General features: G+C 39.8%; 1 long non-coding RNA gene across 1 annotated transcript; it reads left to right on the top strand.

The window, feature by feature from the left end:
* The first annotated feature begins 12,183 nt into the window (after positions 1–12,183).
* Positions 12,184–18,368, top strand: LOC122870364. Its single transcript, XR_006376570.1, has 4 exons — positions 12,184–12,440; positions 12,542–12,577; positions 13,017–13,104; positions 14,688–18,368. It is a non-coding gene; the product is annotated as an uncharacterized LOC122870364 (long non-coding RNA).
* The last annotated feature ends 710 nt before the right edge of the window (positions 18,369–19,078 follow it).

Here is a 19,078-nt window from a genome sequence, read left to right as displayed (position 1 = left end):
AAATGCCTGTAGGCCTACATTTACAAGTACTATTGATGTCAGTACAAATCAATTCATTTGAACATACTATCCAATTGTATTAGATGTATACATTAAACATGCATTCAAATGTGTAATGATGTTTTTAAAATACGGTCTAAAACTAGGCTATATGTAGCCAAAAAAATCCTGGTCAGAGCTAAAGCATAAAGACAATGTTGAAATGACGTCTATTGCTCAGTGGGCTGGTGTGTAATCGTTTTGGAGCTTAATTTCCCATGATAGGCATAGCAGCGTTGCTCCTTTGAGTTTCGCTGGTTTATTGGTTTTTGTAGTGTTGGGGTGAACGCGGTTAGAGCTTTGTCTCGGGAGCTGTGCTATGAAACCACCTTGTGGCTACACAGTCCTTTCATACAATTAGCATTGTATAACAGCAAGCAAAAGGCTATATTAGATGTGATCTATGATATCAATGTACTGCTAGATGGCTGTGTGAATGAAATTCACATGATTTCATTAACAATGATAGTTATTTGTGGGTTTTTTGTATGTAACGTTAGTGAATCTATTATTTATTTCAAACACTTTCCACCCACTGACAACCTGTGTCATTTTGGCTTTAAAGTAACATTGTAGGTACAATGATGAGATAAAGAAGTTATTGTATGCAGCCTCTATACTGCCTTTCTAATTGTGGCCATGACAGCCTGAATACCAGTCTGCTGGTTATCAATCTAAAACCCTGTGTATCAAAGGATTAAGGACAGCTTGGATGAAGACTTTTGGCTCTTACAAACACCACAGGCTTAAAGTGATGAGACAGGAATATAATTTACATGTAGATATAAATGGCATAAACATGTTTTCTATATTTAAAAAATGGGTGTCGAGTAATACTAGTCTACTGTGCATGGAGTGGACGTCACAGTGTGGCTGTCTCTTCACATCCATTTCACAACCAAAATAAATTGTCCATCAAATGTCATTGTATTAAAAAACAACAACAAAGACACATGCATTTGCTTTTTCATAGCAATAACATGATCAATATTTCCTGGTTTGTTAAGAGAGGGTCTAACCAGGCCATTATAGGACGTGGAAAGCAGCAGAAGGAGTCACTGGTGTTGCAAATGAAACATGAAAAGTTAAAGGATCGGGTTGAAGTTAATAAGGATGGCTTTGGAAAAAATTAAGAGTGACACAGAGCAGGTTAGGATCACTGGAGCGTGCAAAATGAAGTTTGATCTGAAAGGGTAAGTTGAGCCTGGAAGCTGGTCAGGGGCTAGCTGGAGATAGCTTTTCTTCAGGTGACCAGGGTATTCAATATGCCTGTAAAACACAAAAACTTTCAGCAAAACGTCTCTTCACAATATGGAAATGACCATATTTGCAAGTTACTGACTTTAAAAATACCTTTTGTGTCAACATTGTAGAGTAATTACAAGATGTCTGAAAAGCAACTAACACAGTCCCTTATTCAAGATAACTAAACCCTAATTAAATGCTAACTAAATGTACACTTATATATATGTTATACAAATGTAGCACAACATTAAGTATTCATTTAGTGTGTAAATTCCACTTGTTATTAGTAACACTGGTAATCACTATGTTGAGTTGTTTTGTGGTGTGGACACTTGCAAGTTGCTGTCCAAACTGCACTACATGAATGTAGCATTAGAGCGAAAATAAACCCTCCCTACACAGAAAACAGCTAACAAGAATGTCAGAGAGAATAATAGGGTCGGTAACAAAATGGCCACTTATTCGGGATATCAGACTACATACACTCACAAGATCACATTTAACTCCCTAATAACACGCAAACAGCTGGGCACTGTGCATGATGCACTAAAACACATTAAATCTCTTGTTAATGTATAAATAGGCTTTTACACATGCACACAAGGGCCTCTCCAACACAAACAAACAGATTCCCTCGTGACACAAAACCAAAATGAGACCTCAAACACCAACATTGCAACAAACACAGAAACTTCTACTGAGGAAAATTCATGCCCAAAGTCCATCCATCCATCCATCTTCTTCCGCTTATCCGGGGCCGGGTCGCGGGGGCAGCAGTCTAAGCCCAAAGTCTCCACTATAATGGATTTCATTAATTCCATAACCGTGTATTTATGTGTTGTGCACATGCTGTTCAGTGTAGCAATTTATGGGATTATTCATTTGAAAGTTCACAAGTGGAACTCTGGGTATTCTCATAGCTTAGCTCAAATGCTTTGCCTTGATTGCACTATGATTGGGCCTAAAATGTCACTTACCTATTCATCATCAGGAAGAATGTACATTTCTAACCTTTATGTATTCCAGCTCTGTGATTCATGTTGCTGTAATCACCGAAAAAATCATGGCACTGGGGTTAAATATATTTACACTTGAAAGCCACTTCTAATAATAGTCACAGAGTGAATCTGGCCACAGCATGAAAAAGTAAAACCATCTCTTTTGAGTATACAGACAGAATTAAACAAAGTTTAGAAATAAACTTTCACAATGGAATGGCTTGTTGATGTTGTGTTGCCTCTGGATATTAGACGACTTTTGTCAAGGACATCACACATCTACCTGACCATATTTCTTGACGTTGAACAGAGTGACAAATTGTCTTGTTCAACTGCTCTGGTGATGATCAATATGTCAAACAAGCAGAGCTGTGGACTCGAGACTTGGACTTAAGTCTGATTTAGATTACAAAAATGAGAACTTGAGACTTGGCTTGGATCTGAATGCTCTGATACTCGACTTACTGAAGATTTGACCCCCTAAATATAATCTGACTTGAAGAGTTTGACCATTCAAATCTCATTCAGAGACCTGGAAGACTTGCATCTTGACTTTGCTTATGAAGACTAGTGACTTTGACCTGCCCTTAATGACTTGAGACTTGTACTGATAGACCTGAGATGGACCTGTCTCACATGACCCATTAAACAGGCAGAGCTGTAGACTTGAGACTTGGACTTAAGTCTGATTAAATTACAAAAATTAGTTAATGTAATGACACCTGAGCAAGCTCAATTTGCTGATGACCATTCTTTCAGGTATCATGTCAGACAGTTGGCAGAAATGATAGTCTTGCAGTTTCAGAAATATGGAGTCTAAACTTAAAATAGATTTTTTAAAAGCCATACATTAATCATAAATAATTTCCTGATATTCATTCTCTAAAATACAGAGGATCAATCTCATAAACTGTAATCAAGACACACTTGCCACTGTGTTATAATTTTGCTATCTGTCAAATTCATATGGTGACGCTTCATAAGGTCATGTGACTTTTCATAATTGAATTTTCACCTCAGTTACTAATCCCTGTTTTTATGCACTGTTGTAACATTTCAGCTTTAACACCAGCCGAAAGATGCATGCAGCTCTTCAGATCTTTTGTCGGGCTGTGTTGGTGACGGATGTTGCAGGCTAAATGTAGTCCAGCTTTGTGAGTCACAGAGAGCAAGGAGGCACCGCGGCACAGAGGTTTCAATATATTTTTGCCTTTTGTGAGTCAGAGCGTGTTGGAACAATGCAGGAGCGCAGGAGGCTGGCTGGGTGGGCTGTTAGAGCAGCTTATCCCTGATAATGTGCGCTCATCCCCTCTCTGAATAACTGCTCAGCTGAGCTCAGAGGTGCCACTGACATCGAATCTACTTTTTGTTCTTGCTTTCACTCAATCCTCTACAGAGAAAGAATTTATAGTTCTACATGTCTTTCTCTGAGGCAGAAATTATATAATTCAGTGACTTAAACCTCAAATGGTAAAGCCAAAGAACCACAGTTTTTCTAGGCTGAATTAAAAGTACAGAAGTTCAGAGGAAAAGACATGAGGCGGTAGCTAAACGTTTTGTTAGCTAACTAATGCTAATTATTTAGGCTAGCTGATTGTCCAAGTTCAGCCTAACCACACTGGTCTGCAGCTGTCTGGGTGAGCTGAATGTTGGCCATGAAAGAACAAAAGAATGAAATCCTTGCCATTAATATTCTTATGTAATTTTTGACCTTCTTCTTTGCCATTCAGGTACCAATTAGCTAACTGAAAATTTTCTCCACAGTTTGTGGACTCTGGGTCATGACTTGGCAGAACAGGTGAGATAAAAACTAGGTTTACTAAAAAAAAAAAAATTCAGAGGACAACAACAGGCAGGCAATCAGATCAGATAAAAGCAGAATAAGCAGGCAAGATAACAGGACCAGAAGGCTAAAACTATACAGCTTGGATGGTACAGCAGACAATCTGACAAAGAACAATGGCTTAAGGACTTATATATACACTGGGGAGCTGATGAGGGAATTGGGAGCAGGTGTGCAGGTGGGTGTGAAGCTCAGGTGATGGTGAGGAGTGGAGGACTAATACAGGACAGGAAGGCAACGACAGACTGGAATGAGAATAGTTACTGGCAGACTGTTAACAGAGCAAAAAAGGTGCAAACATTTTTTATGAATCAGCTTTTGGCATGACAGCCTTACTTTGAGACCAAATTTGTGTTGCTACTTTGCTTAAACATAATCCGCCCAGTATCCCTAGGAATTATATCCATATTGGACAATTCTGCAACTCACGATTTACATCCAATGCCAATGTTCAGTGCCAATGCAGCAAGTAGTGTGTCCTTTATGTAATAAGGTGGAGAGTAAAGGTGTGGAGGTCTGGGTGATGGATGGTCATTTAACATGTCAGACAGGAGAGGTACCATGCACCAAGTTTTTTTCCTAAACATAACCAGCTGTTTTATTTACCATCCCTCATAGTTGACATGCACAGATACTTACAGAACCCCCCATTTTATATTTTTTTGATCTGATCCACAGAGAAAGGCTGAGCTACATTATGATAAAATATTATGTATTATGTAGTAGACCGCTGCTGGTTGTGACCACAGTGCGAGTGGGTGTAGCCTCAGCTGTGGCTGGCTCAGGCGCAAGTCTGTACTGTATCATTGCAGCTATATAATTAGAAGTGCTAGTTAAAGGTGGGGTATGCGATTCAAATCCAATGCACGTCCTTTGTTCAAATTAAACGAGCATCTCCTCTCGGTCCACTAGCTGTCTGTTCAGTGTGTGCACTGAAAAAAAATCTGGTGTTTGTACACAGCCCTGGCTCTGTAAATGCTAAACATATAAAGTGGCTCGGATCGAGCCACACAACACTATTCCAGCCATAATTTGTGTATCAGGTACCGTTAAATGACTTGCCCACGGACATTCAGCTTACTTTTGTAGTTTGCCAAGATTTGCTGGTGTTGTGAAGTTAGCTACAGTAGCAGGAGAGTTGTGAGTATCGTTGTCTGGAGCTGGTTTGCTGGCTCTGGAAAAACCGTCTCGTCCTCTCTGGCTATTAGCTTCGTAGCAGCAACTGTAGCGTCATTTTGCTAACCCACAACCTAGGTAACGTTAGTTACATTACTTGCTGTGTCGTTGTTTGCTCTATATCATGGTATATAGCCTAATAACACTGTGTAGAGAGCGAAATTAATTAGCTCAGTTAACAACCTGTTCTCATTCCCAGGGCATCAAATATCGACATTTTGTCACACCCCTCGGTTCACATGGTACCCTTTAGCGTCTGTAGGAGACGCCTTCCGAAACTACATTAGCGTCTGTACGAGACGCTAATATAGTTTCGTTATTGTGACGTGACTTGTAATGTAACTTAAAACTTCAAATAACTCAAAGTTAACTTTTGGTTTCACACGACACACCTGGTCTCCTGGGTGAAAGTCCTGTGTTGGTTTGACCCATCCATCCACCTCACCATCTTCACAGGTGGACTTTCTCGCTCTTTATGTCACTTGTTATACTACGTCACCTGACATCCTTAAGGCTTTCTGGCAGCCCTGTGCGTCCCATACAAACGCTATAGGGTACTGTCAGGGCCCGATCTGCAGAACGGATCAGGTAGCCTCTGTCAGCACGGATCGGGCGGGTGTTTTATAACTTCAGTAAATTCCCTGTTACATAATAGTGAACTATTAAATTTCCAATGAAAAACATTTTGTTATCTTGATTTGAAAGATTTAGTTTTAGTATTTTGAACAGGCACATTTGCAGTAACCTTCTTTGACTGACAGGACTTATTTTGAGCATGTGCAGAACGGATCGGCCAGCCGGCATGGATCGGCACTGACAGGTACCTTGTGCGTCTGTATATAACGTCGAGGGGGCGTGACAAAATGTCGGCATTTGACGCCCTGGGAATGAGAACGGGCTGGCGCTGAGGCAGATTGAGACAGGCTATAGTGTGATTTTGTCTATAGCCATGGGATGATATGGCTTTGGCCATTGCTATTGCTGTGATTCTAGATGTAGTATATTATATATGTAGTATATTATCAATGCATGTACACAATTAATACTGACACATCTAAACATAATTCAAGACAATGGAGACAGAGGGAGGCTGTTGGGGTAACATAGAGCTGCTCAACAATGAGGATTCTCCTGTTCTTTCAATTGTATATTTATAACCAAAACTGGCTTATTCTTAGTACTATAATGCTGCTAACACAGCTCCCTTAGTTATATATACATTAATTTTATTGTTATTTGGAAAATGACTTATTAATAATTGTATAAGCTCATGGTGTGTCAGTTTCAATTGTTCTCTGACTTTGAATTTCATTATTTTGGATACAAGGACTTAATGTTAGGATAATGTGTCCTATTCATTCTTCCTAATCTCACATTGGACAATGAATACCATGATTAGATGATGAGATTAAGATTGAACAGAAAATCCTGACCCAAGTAGTGTCAAAGCGCCACAGAGACTGCTCTTGTCTGGAATTTAGGGGGTGTGGCCTCAAACTTCGAGCCCCATCCACCTGCATTTGCTATTTACTTCTAGAAGTCGGGCTGGATAATACTGAAGAAATTTTAATCATGGCATTTGAAACTGAGCATTCATATGCAGCAAAATATCAATAAATTGATTATACACAGTACAATGTAGTTGTACGCAGACATTTTAAGTGTTTATTAAGGTCTTTGAGAAATGTTTGTAAAACTAAAACTTCAATCCAACTACTAAGTAATTTGTCATATTTGTAGTTTTTTCTCGTCAAGATGATAATTTAACCATCACGCCCTCAAATTCCTTGTCTCTCTCTGGACGTGATGCAGCCTTTCACACAGAGATGTTCAGAGAGGGGGTGGACAGATGAAGGAATGAAGTGATAAAGAGATGAGAGGATCTGGGATGAGAGGAAAGCCTTACTCTGTATGTTGTTCTGTCAGCTCTGATCACCCACAGCAGACTGGGGACTGGGATCAAGTTTTAGCCAGAGGGACAGATGGATGGACCGCCATCAGCCATTTTTGTAGTTGTCTAATTTCAGTGACCGACTTAATTAGTCCCCATCCCTCCCTCTCTAGTGTGTGTGTGTGTGTGTGTGTGTGGGTGTGTGTGTTTGGGATGTAGAGGCAAGCCTGAGGGAGAAAGAGAGCAGCAAAATAAAATAAAATAAACAAATACTTCAACACAAGCACACACTTATAAAGGCGTCGCAGGAAAACAGCTCGCATATGTGTTGCCTTGACTCAAAGTGACACGCGCAGACACGCAGATTCACAAACGCTGTAATTAAACAACATCACAGGGGGGTCTGTGGGGGATGGCTACCTTCAAAACCTTTGTATGCAAATGTAAAGGCCAGCAGTAAGAAAAGGCTGGAAACGATACCGAGGAAGCATGAAAGGAGACAATGAAAAGTGGGCTGAGGATAGAGTGAGCTTCCACTAAATTAACAAAACATAACAAAATTTTGACCCTGCTCCGGAGGTGGTACTAAATTCAAGTTCAAGGTACTTTCAGACAACTTTAAATTTTGGTCAAACAAATGTGGGTAACACTTTATGGTCCGCAACATACAGCATAACTCTTCCCAAATTACAGTGTAATTATTTGTATTAACAATGTACCAGTAGAGTATGTACTGTACTGTACGTTGTTATTGAACGTAATCTAGAATTCCCAGAATCATCCTGAGTCTTTTCTGGCAATAGGGTCTAGAAAATTAACCAAGATTATTAAAGGTATAGTTCAACATTTTGGGAAATACACTCTTGCAGAGAGTTAGATGAAAAGATTGATTCCACTCTCATGTCTGTACACTAAATATGAGCCAGGAGAAGGTTAGCTTAGCATAAAGAGTGGAAGCAGGGGGAAACAGCTAGCTCAAAAATATGCCTATTAGCAGCTCTAAAGCTCACTAATTATCAAATGACAACGTGAAAATAATGTGGCAATGTGAAAGGGGTCGCTTGTAGTGATGAATCTACAGAGAATTATCACCTGAATTTGCAGGTTCCCTCGGCTTTACAGAGCTTCAGCTCATGAGTTCTTGAGTTTCAGCTCATTGTTGAGCTGTCCGGTCCGCAATTTTACTGTTTAGGTTCACTCTCACCACTCTCATGGTGTTGTTTTTGTTTGCAGCAGGCAGCTGTTTTCAGTTAAAAAGCCTGCTCAACAATAAAACGGCAGACAGACAAAGTTGGTGACTAGCTGGTGAACACAGTGGAGCATTTAGCAGCTAATGAGACAGATACTTCACTCAGGAGTTGGTGGAGACCAAAAACATGAGCTAAAAGAGAGTGAATATTGGACTTACATTCATCAGGTGGACACAAACACAACTGCAAATGAATGATAATGTTGCTCCATAACTGCTGGATGTGTAATTATGTAACTGTTTGCTAACAAGTTTGCTGTATCACCTTAAAAGGTTTCAACCCCCCAAGTGGCCAAAAAATCAGGGAGTGGTTTTACAGGGAGTTACATGCCAGAACTATTTCTCTGCAGTGCAGTGACTTCCCGAGTTTGCTCTGGGTGTGACCCACTACATTTCCCAAAATGTCAAAAATATTCCTCTAAAAAGATCAAGAACCACAACAGAAGCACCAAAGCAAACAGCAAAACAAGCGTTGAAATTTGACACATTGGAGGGCTCTTTGGGCCACCAACCATCTTGTAGTTTGCGAAATATGACGGAAATGAGGAGAGCAATCTTGTACCAAAGCTTTACAAGTTGAAAAGGGATATAAAGGATGAAAATGAAGGAGATTGATGATTATGGATGATGAGCTGCAGGAATGAGAGGAAACACATTAAGAAATCATGTGCTTTCAATTCAGTTGTGTGTTGTGTGCAGGATGTCTGTGCTGATTGCTGATCACACATCCCTACTGTAAACACACCCAGCTTTGATGAAGCCATGCTGCATCCCACATTCACACACTTATATGCCAGAAATCACATACTTTCATGGGCACACACAGGCAAAAATGCACATTAAAACACAACCCTCGTCTTTATTAGCCTGCAGTGGCTCCAGAGGCTGAATCGACTGCAGACCTAAAGCCTCCACCTAAGGCCCTGTTGTTTACTGAGACTCCCATGGCCGCAGCTCAAAGCACGCCTCATACTTTCCTCTGCAGTGCACCACTCTCTCTGACCCCATGCCTACACAGAAGCTGTGATCTAAAATAAAACAAACACTTTGCTCTCTGCAGAGTGAAGCCCGCTCGATATCGAAGACAGAGGGAATGTAGTGGAAACCTCCCAGGAAAATGTGTATTTCTTTTCAACTGGAGATGAGTTGAATGAACGTGGGGGGTGCATGTGCATGTGAGTGTGTGTCCGAGACTTTAAGCAGTGCAGCATGCATAGTGAATATGTATTTGCATGCTGATTAAGTTAGTGAATCTATATGGTGGCTTGAAAGTAGCAAACTGAACCGTAATGTGTGTGTATTTCTGTGTATGTGTGTAGACAATCCTGTATGTGTTCCTCAGCTTTGTTTCAATGCAATGCATGACGTGTACATTTGAGGTAGTGTGTGTGTCTTTTTGTCTGTAGTGTCGAGCACTGAGGTGAATTTTGAGTCTATGGATGCATGCATGTTTGTCTGAAATTGTCTAGCGAGCTGTCAGGTTTGTACCATTATTTTGGCTGGTTGTGGAAACGCCTCCTTAAACATTCATTAGCTCCAAACATCAAGCAAGAAAGCAAGACCATGACTGCGAACTGCATGTGTAGGTGTGCAGAGCTACAAAGAGCATAAGGAATGCCACAGACTGAAGTTGGGAAGAGAACTTTTCTTTTCTTTTCAATCATCTAAAGCACAAGCAGGAAGATGCCATAGTACCATATTGTTAGCGGCATGTAATTTACCATATTGTTGGTAAACCATGTTAGATATAATAACAGATTTAAATCTAATTAAGGAGCTGCTGGCTCCTCTGTGGATTGAAAATTTCACACTTGGGGTAAAGAAAGGCCGTTCAAAAACACTGATTTCAGAAATACTCAAAATGTTCCTGTTTGATGAAATTCTTTAAAATGCTGACATTTTGGAGATAGGCCTACATGTTTTTCACCTGACAGAAACAGTCTGGAGTTGGTCTGACAATGATGAACTTTGATTTGGCTTAGATCTCGCAAATAAACTTAGATGAGCAGCTAATTTTTCATTCAAGTTGCTACAGATTCAAGCTGTTCAGCTCTTCTTAGCAGTGAAATTCAGTAATGAGTGACGCAACATCAGCAAAAATAATACATGTTTCCAAAGGATTCCTGCTGTAAAAACGTTTCCCTTCTCAGCAACTTACTTGCTAGACAACACTGGCAGCACACTACAAACTGAGCTGTGTATTTCACTTATCTTTCTTGATTAAACCTCTCCTGTGGGTGTGAACACTGTGGCCAATTGACTGCTTTACTCTCATGTTAGCTTTGAGAAAAATTATACCTTCATATTTCTTAATTAGTGCAGTCAGTTTAATGAAAATGAAATCGTTAATTTCTAGCATAAATCCACCCAACTGAAAGTCTGAAGAATTGGCACAAAATGTTGAAGCTAACATAACACAAGCAACATTCATGATTTCCACGTGATGTATCCTGATGACTTTAGTGATCCCCTGACTTTGGTTTATGACCAAATACCTGCAAAACTAATGACAAGAAATTATGTTTAGTGCTAATTAGCGAATGTTAGCATGCTAACACACTAAACTAAGGTGGTGAACATGGTAAACATTCCACCTGCTCAACGTCAGCATGTTAGCATTGTCATTGTGCGCATGTTAGCATGCTGACGTTGGCATTTAGCTCTGTGAGGCTACCAAAGTTCAGCCCCACCTGTGAGTGGGTGTTTGATTGAGTGACAACTGAGAGCCAACATTGCTAGGAGACACCCTGTCAACTTTGACGATTTAAGCTTTCTCTGTCCCTTTACAACATTGAACATTTGGGAAGCCCTATCGTTGTGTTAAGTTTGTATTCCACTCAGTTAAGTGAGCACTAGTTTATAGAAAAGAGGCGGTCTAGCCAACAAGAGCAGTCTTTCTTTCATGGGTACAGATGCAAATTTGACTATTCACAGCAAAACTCACAGTAACGAGTCCTTTGATGTACATTACTCCACAATTCAAATAGGTAGGAGTAATCGTTAGTCGGTATAAAAAATTCACACCCAGTGGAGAACACCAATAGGTTGGGGTGCTATTACTGCACAAAGATAAATAAGTAGTTTAGTTTTTTGTGGAAATTACAATTTTGCCCAATACACATGGCAAACAAGCACCAAGGAGTATTACTAAGCAGAACTTAATTTTAATTTCAGTTCGACTTTAACCTGAGCAGAAGTCTAATCTGCAACTGTCATTAGACTAAGAATTAGACATATTTTGTGAAACCAGCCCCTAGTCTGCCTAATTTACATAAAATGTTTGTCGCATGAGCACACACTCATGTCACAAAAATTCAATATCATACATGTTGTGGGCACAAAGTTAACGTATTTAGATACAGTCAATGTGTATATTAAACTTTAAAAGATTCAACACAGTATGCCTACGGCGTCACAGAAGTCTTTGTTTTTGTTCCTTTTTTGCTATAATAGCGTAATGAGAAAGAGACAGCAGGCAGTGTCAGAGAGATGACAGAGCCTGTCTCACTTTCATTAAACCTCACACAGACCTGTCTTCACCCGCAGATAAAAGAGCAGAAGAGGAAGACAGGAGGATAATTGGAACAGCAGTATATGCAAATATTTAGCCATTTAGAGGATTCAGGGATGTGAGTGCATGTGTGTGTGTGTGTGTGTGTGTGTGTGTGTGTGTGTGTGTGTGTGTGTGTGTGTGTGTGTGCGTGTGTGTGGAAGTGGTGGGTGGTGAGGCTTGTGTGTTTGTGCATCTGTATGTGTGGGTTTATGGGAGTGGGTTTCTTTTCCAGAGTGCGTTTTAATGCGCTTGGAAGTTGTTGTGGTTGTGTTTGTGTGTGTGTGTGTGTGTGTGTGTGTGTGTGTGTTTGTGTATGTCTTCTCCCCAAGTGGTTGATGTCACTCAGTAGCAGAGCAGAGGAGCATCTCCGGTTTCCTGGGCTCACAAAGAAAATAACGGCCGCTCTGTTGCAGCGCTCCATTCTTCCAGCAGCCTACAGAGACCTGGTGAGTGTAACAAGGGGATCCCTTGCCCCGCTCATTGTCAGCTCCTCTTTTTGTCTCTCTTTTAGGCTCTCTAACACACCATCTCGCCATCTTCTTCCTAGGATTTCACTGACTCCTCTAAACTGGACAAAACACAGGTGATACATACATCTCACCTCTATGTTTCAGCATTTTCTTTTAAGATCATGATTTATGTTGTTTTTCAAAACACAAAAATAAACTGTACATTGCTGACTGAATGTAAGAGGGAATGCAAGGAGGGGGGCTTGTTTTTCTGTTGCCTTGTTTCAATAATGCAACAGTCTAAAGCATCCATCCATACATCATTCAGAGGACTCAACTCCACATCTTGACTCAACTCAACTCTTGCTTACTTCCAAAACTCTGCCCTGCAAAACTCAACACAACAAACTCTGTAAACAAAGCTCACGTTTTTGGTTTTTGTTGATTTTCGCTGAAAAGTGCACCGAGGGGCAGATTGTTTAAACCAATTTCCACTTAGATTTTATGTCCCCAAGCATCTAAAAGTTGGTCTGTTTCTTGTTGCAATAAGATGCTCATCTCTGTGGTTCACAGTAAGCAAGTATGTGTTACAAAATGGACCTACCGGGCACAGATGCAGGGGCCAAAGAGGTATCGGAAGCACCGAAGAAAGATTGTCTGGGTAATTGACAGTTATTAACTTGTTGGGGAACCAAAGGGCACAGTTAAGTTGTCTGAAAACATTGTCACTTTGGGGCTGGGGCTCTGCTAGGCAGCACAAGGGGCCTTTTGGGCTTTTTTGCCCAGGGGCCCATTAATTCAAAATCCGTCCACGTAGGGTTGCAAGGTCCTCTTGTTACAAGCAAAGCTCAGAAAATCTTCCTGTAACAGAAAGTTAATGGGGGCAAAAATGCAAATGAGCTGCTGATTACGAGTTGCCTTAGTGAGTAAGATAAAAAGAAAATTTGGTGCCACTTTCTAATAAAGCACCCTTTACACAGAGTTTATGAGTTGTTACTAATTTAGATTTATTAATGGTTAATAAATCATGTTTTCCTGATGTTTTATAGATCAGGTATCAGCTGGTATTGAGAACAACTTTTAGTCGGCAGGTGGTCATTCTCCTGTTTGGTGCTAGGTTTGACCTCTGACTTTCTAGAAAAACTGCCCGGCATCAAGACAACAACCTATGTATTAACATTTATATCTGCAGACGTGATGGCGTAGTAGAAAGTAAGAAGCTAATGATCATTTATAAATAACTTGACTATTAGTAACTCACCAGCAAGAGATTTTTCACACCCTGGCAACCAAGAAGTTGTTCTTATTAATGTTAGAGCTTATAACTGATCTTATATGGCATTACTAAATGATTTATTAATCATTAATACAGTCATAACAGCAGCATAATGTTTGCTGGTGTGTTTTTAAAAATCCAATTAGATTTTTTTTCCAGTTTTGGTAATTTTCAAATATAAACACAGATAAAGTCACTGTTTTTTAAAAAAAAAAAAAAAAACACTGAGTGGTTAATGTCTGAAGAATGTCCCTGATTGAAAGTTTCTAACCTCTACAGGTGCTGGATCAAAAAACTGAAGGCAAAAGTCAAACAAAAGATCCACACGCTATGCTGATAATCAGCTCCCAGCAAATTAAATTTAACAGAACAATTTTTCGATTGAACAGAGATCTTCGTCAGGCATTGCCAAGTAACCATCACAAAGCAGAACAAACAGACACAATTAATAGACAGAAATAGACACAAACACATTCATCACTCAGGTGGTTGTGATCTGCATGACTGAGAGTGAATCTACTCTCAGACTTAACCAATCAGAGCAGAGCTGGATAACATTGTCTGATACTCCCATACAGGGGACAAAGCATGCCTCCATGGAAAGGGCAAAAATAGAAAAAAACATTAAAAAAAATATTATACAAGAACAAGAAAGTTTGCCTCAATATATAAATAGTGCAGAGATCGGAGTAGGTGCATGCTTTTCCTATCATTATATTATTAACTCCTATCATCTTCAACAAGCCTTTATTTGGTGAGAAATACTTAAAAATAATGAATACTGAAAATAATAAAGAAAAAGCATGGGATTATGGATGCCACTGTTTGAAAAGTTTAGTTTAAGAAAGTTCTCATTTTGTGTAAGTGTTTTCGACTAATGTGTCCCTTGAACTCTCCAACTGGAGATTCACTTTCAGCAAATAGTGTTTCTCTTCTCTCTTTTGAGTCTTATTCTCTCTTATGTCCAGGATCCCAAAGGGCGAAAGAATGAAACTTGAGCCTCGGATAAAAGCACTCATTTATTGGGTTATCGAACCGAAGGACAGAGAGCTGTTGGTGGTGGAAGAGGAGGTGGGGGGTGAGGCAGTGGTCCTGACTGTCTGCCGTGGCCCCCCGAGAGAGCGAGCGGGAGTCATGGATTTAAAAAACAAATGAACGGTTACAAGAGGAGAGAGAAGGGGAGTAATCTGACCCCTCCCCTGTTTTGCATTCACATTCAAGAAATACTCTCGGCTACTTCTACACCCCCACCCACCCACCCAGAACTGGTCTGAACACACACACACACACTCCTCCTCCTCTGAGAGACAGCTTTCAGAATTGGATTACCAGCTCTGAATGGGGTCGGTTCCCCTCCGCTGGGTTTCATCTCCATCCCCTGTCGGGACTAGTGGTCCACACTCTAACACACACACACACACACACACACACACACACGCTCACACACTAGTCCTCCTTAATTGGTGGGCTGTGCCCTCATTACATGTCCAAATATATGCATGTGCTGCCATTGTCTCTCCCCAAAGACTCCCTCTTTGAATGCGGACTGAAAGCGTGCGCCATGCTGTGTGTTTGTGTGCGTGTGTGCGTGTAGTGATCACAGCTGTGGATGTGTCCTTGATGGCGGTGAACTTGAATCTCAATCTGACGCTATTCTTCTCTGGGGGGGTTCGGAGACAAAGCTTCATACTGCTTATGGGGACACCCTGAGCACTCTTTCACTCACCGACCTACACACACACACACACACACACACACACACACACACACACATATACACACACCCACACACACACATGCAGGTGAGCTCAGTGGGAGCTCGGAGAAAGAGATCTGGTGTCTTGTTTTCTGCTGCAGGCAGTTGCTCTCACACTGATAAATATATATATAATACCTCCGAATAAAATATTCAAGCACAAGTGAGTAAAATGGCAGAACCTCTTCAGCAAAAAACACAATTATCTCAAATCTAAACCAAACACTGCAGCAGTGAGGGAACCAAAACACTCCCTGAGCTCATTTTTGGTCATCTAAAATGCAGACCAGCTGCTTGCTGACGAACATTTTCGGATAAAATATACCTCCAGACAGCAATCCATAGCTATCAAAGACAGCTTTTATGTATTTGGTTTTGTAAAGCTAACAGGTATAAAGTCAACAACCATTGTAAAATCAAATAAAGTGCAGCTGCCACTACATTTTACATGGTTAAAGTTTTATTTCCTCAACATCGTGCAATATATAAAGAAACTATTTGTAACTGGCCAGTTTCCTTCCTGCTTTGTCTGCCTCAATGCATCTATCAAAATGCTGGTTTTAATCCCTGATTATCAAACAGTGGAGGTTTTTAAAGAGGTATGATGGGAAATAAAGTTCTGCTTTATCTCCATGATCTCCAACTTGTGTATTTTCTGCTTGAATTATGGGGAAAATATTCCCAAATCTCAAGACATGGAAATAAGTCCATAGTTTTCTTGCTGATTCATTGAAATTTATGATATATTGAAGCTGCTTTAATCAATATTTCAATATTAGCAATGGATCAATGTCTTTATGTAATGTGAATGAGGGTTGCTCATAGTGACTTCACTAAGCTCTGCTGAGTTTTTTAGCATCTTTGAGTTCATTGTTTTCGTTTTACTTTAATGTGTCACTCTCACCAGCTTAGTTTTCGGCAGGCAGCTGTTTTCAGTGAAAGAGCTCCGATAAACCCACTGTACGCCACCTGCTCAGTACCAAACGACCATCAGTTAGCGACTAGCTGGTGAACATTTAGCAGCTCAAGAGCCAGATATTTTTCTCAGGAGTTGGTGGAGACCAAAACAGAGCTGAAAGAGTGAATATTGGACTTATATTCATCAGGTGGCCAGAAACACGACTTAAAGTGAATGATAATGTTGTTCTGTGTTCGCTGGATGTATAAACAAAAAGACGTTGTCTCTATTGTGTTTACAGCTTGTTGTGCTGCCCCAAGTGAACTGAATAAACTGAATAAGTAACTAACTAACTTTTTTAAAGTGCTGTGGAGAAAATCACAACACTTGTATAGAAACAAGGGCTGACTAATTATAGTGGAGAAAAAGTGTTGATTTGCATTTAAAATTTCTTCCAGACTTCTTCCAGACTTTTTCTCATTTATTTTGTCAGATGTCTTTTTGAGCGCAGAAACATGTTCCAGTATTCAGGAATTACATAATGACAATAATGACCCTAGACAATTTTATTTGTTTGATTATATATATATATTTTTGTTCTTTCATTTCCTGTTCTAATCCATCCATCTGTCAATCATCCTTCTTTCATCGTTTAACAGATTATTGTGCCGACAGCAGAGGCGTGATTAGTCAGCCAGAGGTGTGACCGTCACGCCTGTCATCCCTCACTTTACACATCCCTCGCTTAACCCCAACCTCAGTAAAAACGATACTTAACCATATTCTCCTTCACGTTCTCGCCTCCACACCCACATCCCCATCACTCCCTCCTTACTTTCACACTCTCACTCATTTCCCCCCTCTATCTGTCTCTGTCTAGAAGGTTTTCTGTACGATGACCTGGTTGTGCTGGCAGCGACATGCTTATGCAATGCATGTTAGAGCTTCTGGTGACACACAGACAAAGAGGAGAGGACTGGAGGTGGAGTGTTTATGTGAATGTATGTACAGAAGAAAGGAGGACACAGGGCTTTTTTCAGTGTGTGGGGTGTGTGAGACAACAGCTGTGGATAATATTCATATCAGTGTTTCTCTTGTCTGCTGAAGATTGAAATGTGACCTACTGACAACAATTGACTACATGAGTCTGGAAAAAAAGTAAATAGTACACTTTGCTCTTTTTCTCTCTCATTTCAGTGCTGGATGATTTACATTAGAATAATGTTGGTTATACATGACATTTTGTAGATTTAAAATAAAACCATGTTGTCTTGAAACAAGACAATAGAGCAATACCATTCAGTACTTAGTTGTAATCATAGATGTACAGAAGTCAAAAAATGAGAATGATTTTTATTACCTCATGACATCTATGAAATGTTGATCATAGCATGATTATGTCATCAGGGGCAGAGATTTGAGAAGCAGTAAGCTGCGGTTTTAAACCAAAAAACTTTAAGAAACCCCAGTATGTTACCTGCCCAGCACCAAATGTCAGAAAGTTAAAAGTTAGCAACTAGCTGGTGAACATAGTGGAGCATTAAGCAGCTAAAGAACCAGATATTTCAGGAGGTGGTAGAGACCAAAACAGAGCTAAAAAGAGTAAACTTACATTGGCCAGATATCCACAAACATGACTGTCAATAAATTATATTTTTGTTCCATGTCTGCTGGATATGTAAGTAGGAAAATGTTTGCTAACACCACAACAACTTTATAAGTGGATAATAAGTAAATGTTGTGTTTCCAGTTTACAGCAGACACCAAGTGGCCAAAAAAAAGAGGTCGCTTTTCAGGAAAATGTAGGTTGTTGTAAATATTTGAACTAACGAAGAAAATTAAAACGAGCACTTTACTCACACTTTCAAAATGCTTCAAAATCATAAGTAGCACCACTCTTTTGAAAGCACACATGCAAATTCCAACTGTTGCCATTTAAGTCCCAGATCAAGAAAGGAAAGAAACTTAAGTATACAACTAAAAACTATAGTCCAATTACCCCTAAAATTAGATGTTCCAAGTTAAAAAACAGTAAGCTCAAAGTAGGGTTATACAGTATATACATTTCCATTTTATATGTAGAGGTTGTTTATCATAAGTTTGTCATAAACTGAACTTGAATATACTTTTAATGTAGTTTTGGATCATTCTGGCTTCCAAAATAGTAGAAATTTAAGGTATACTTCTTATGTAACTTTGCTTCAAGAACTGTAATTTATTTTAAGATAGAGAAGATAAGATAACACTTTTTGATCCTCAGGGGGGAAATTAGTGTTACAGCAGGACAAGAGACATACCAGATAAATATGCAAAGGATAAAAACAGAACAAAGGATAAAAACAGAGCAAAGGAAATTTACAAAAACCTAGTAGAATTACACCACAAATAGAAAATAAATTAAAGCTATATACTGTTGTAAAGTGTCAAGCAGGGTAGCAGGGGAAAACAAGGGATTGGACCCAAATGCAGACATAGGAGGCAAGCTGGAAACAGTTCAATGATTTAATGATGAACAAAAAAGGCGGTGGTCAAAACCAGGGAAGCAGTCTAGCAAAGGCAAACAAGTCCAAGGAATGGAGCAAGCAATAAACATCCAAAGGCAAGGTCCAAGAAAAACAATGTCCGAGACACTTGACATAAAATAAAGACGAACTGACAAGAAACAAGGGAAGCACACAGACTATAAATACGCACAGATGAAACTA

Source organism: Siniperca chuatsi, linkage group LG22 (genome assembly GCF_020085105.1).
Source record: "Siniperca chuatsi isolate FFG_IHB_CAS linkage group LG22, ASM2008510v1, whole genome shotgun sequence".
Classification (NCBI taxonomy): domain Eukaryota; kingdom Metazoa; phylum Chordata; class Actinopteri; order Centrarchiformes; family Sinipercidae; genus Siniperca; species Siniperca chuatsi.
The sequence above is the reverse complement of the archived record's forward strand: the minus strand, read 5'-3'. Positions and strand labels throughout refer to the sequence as shown.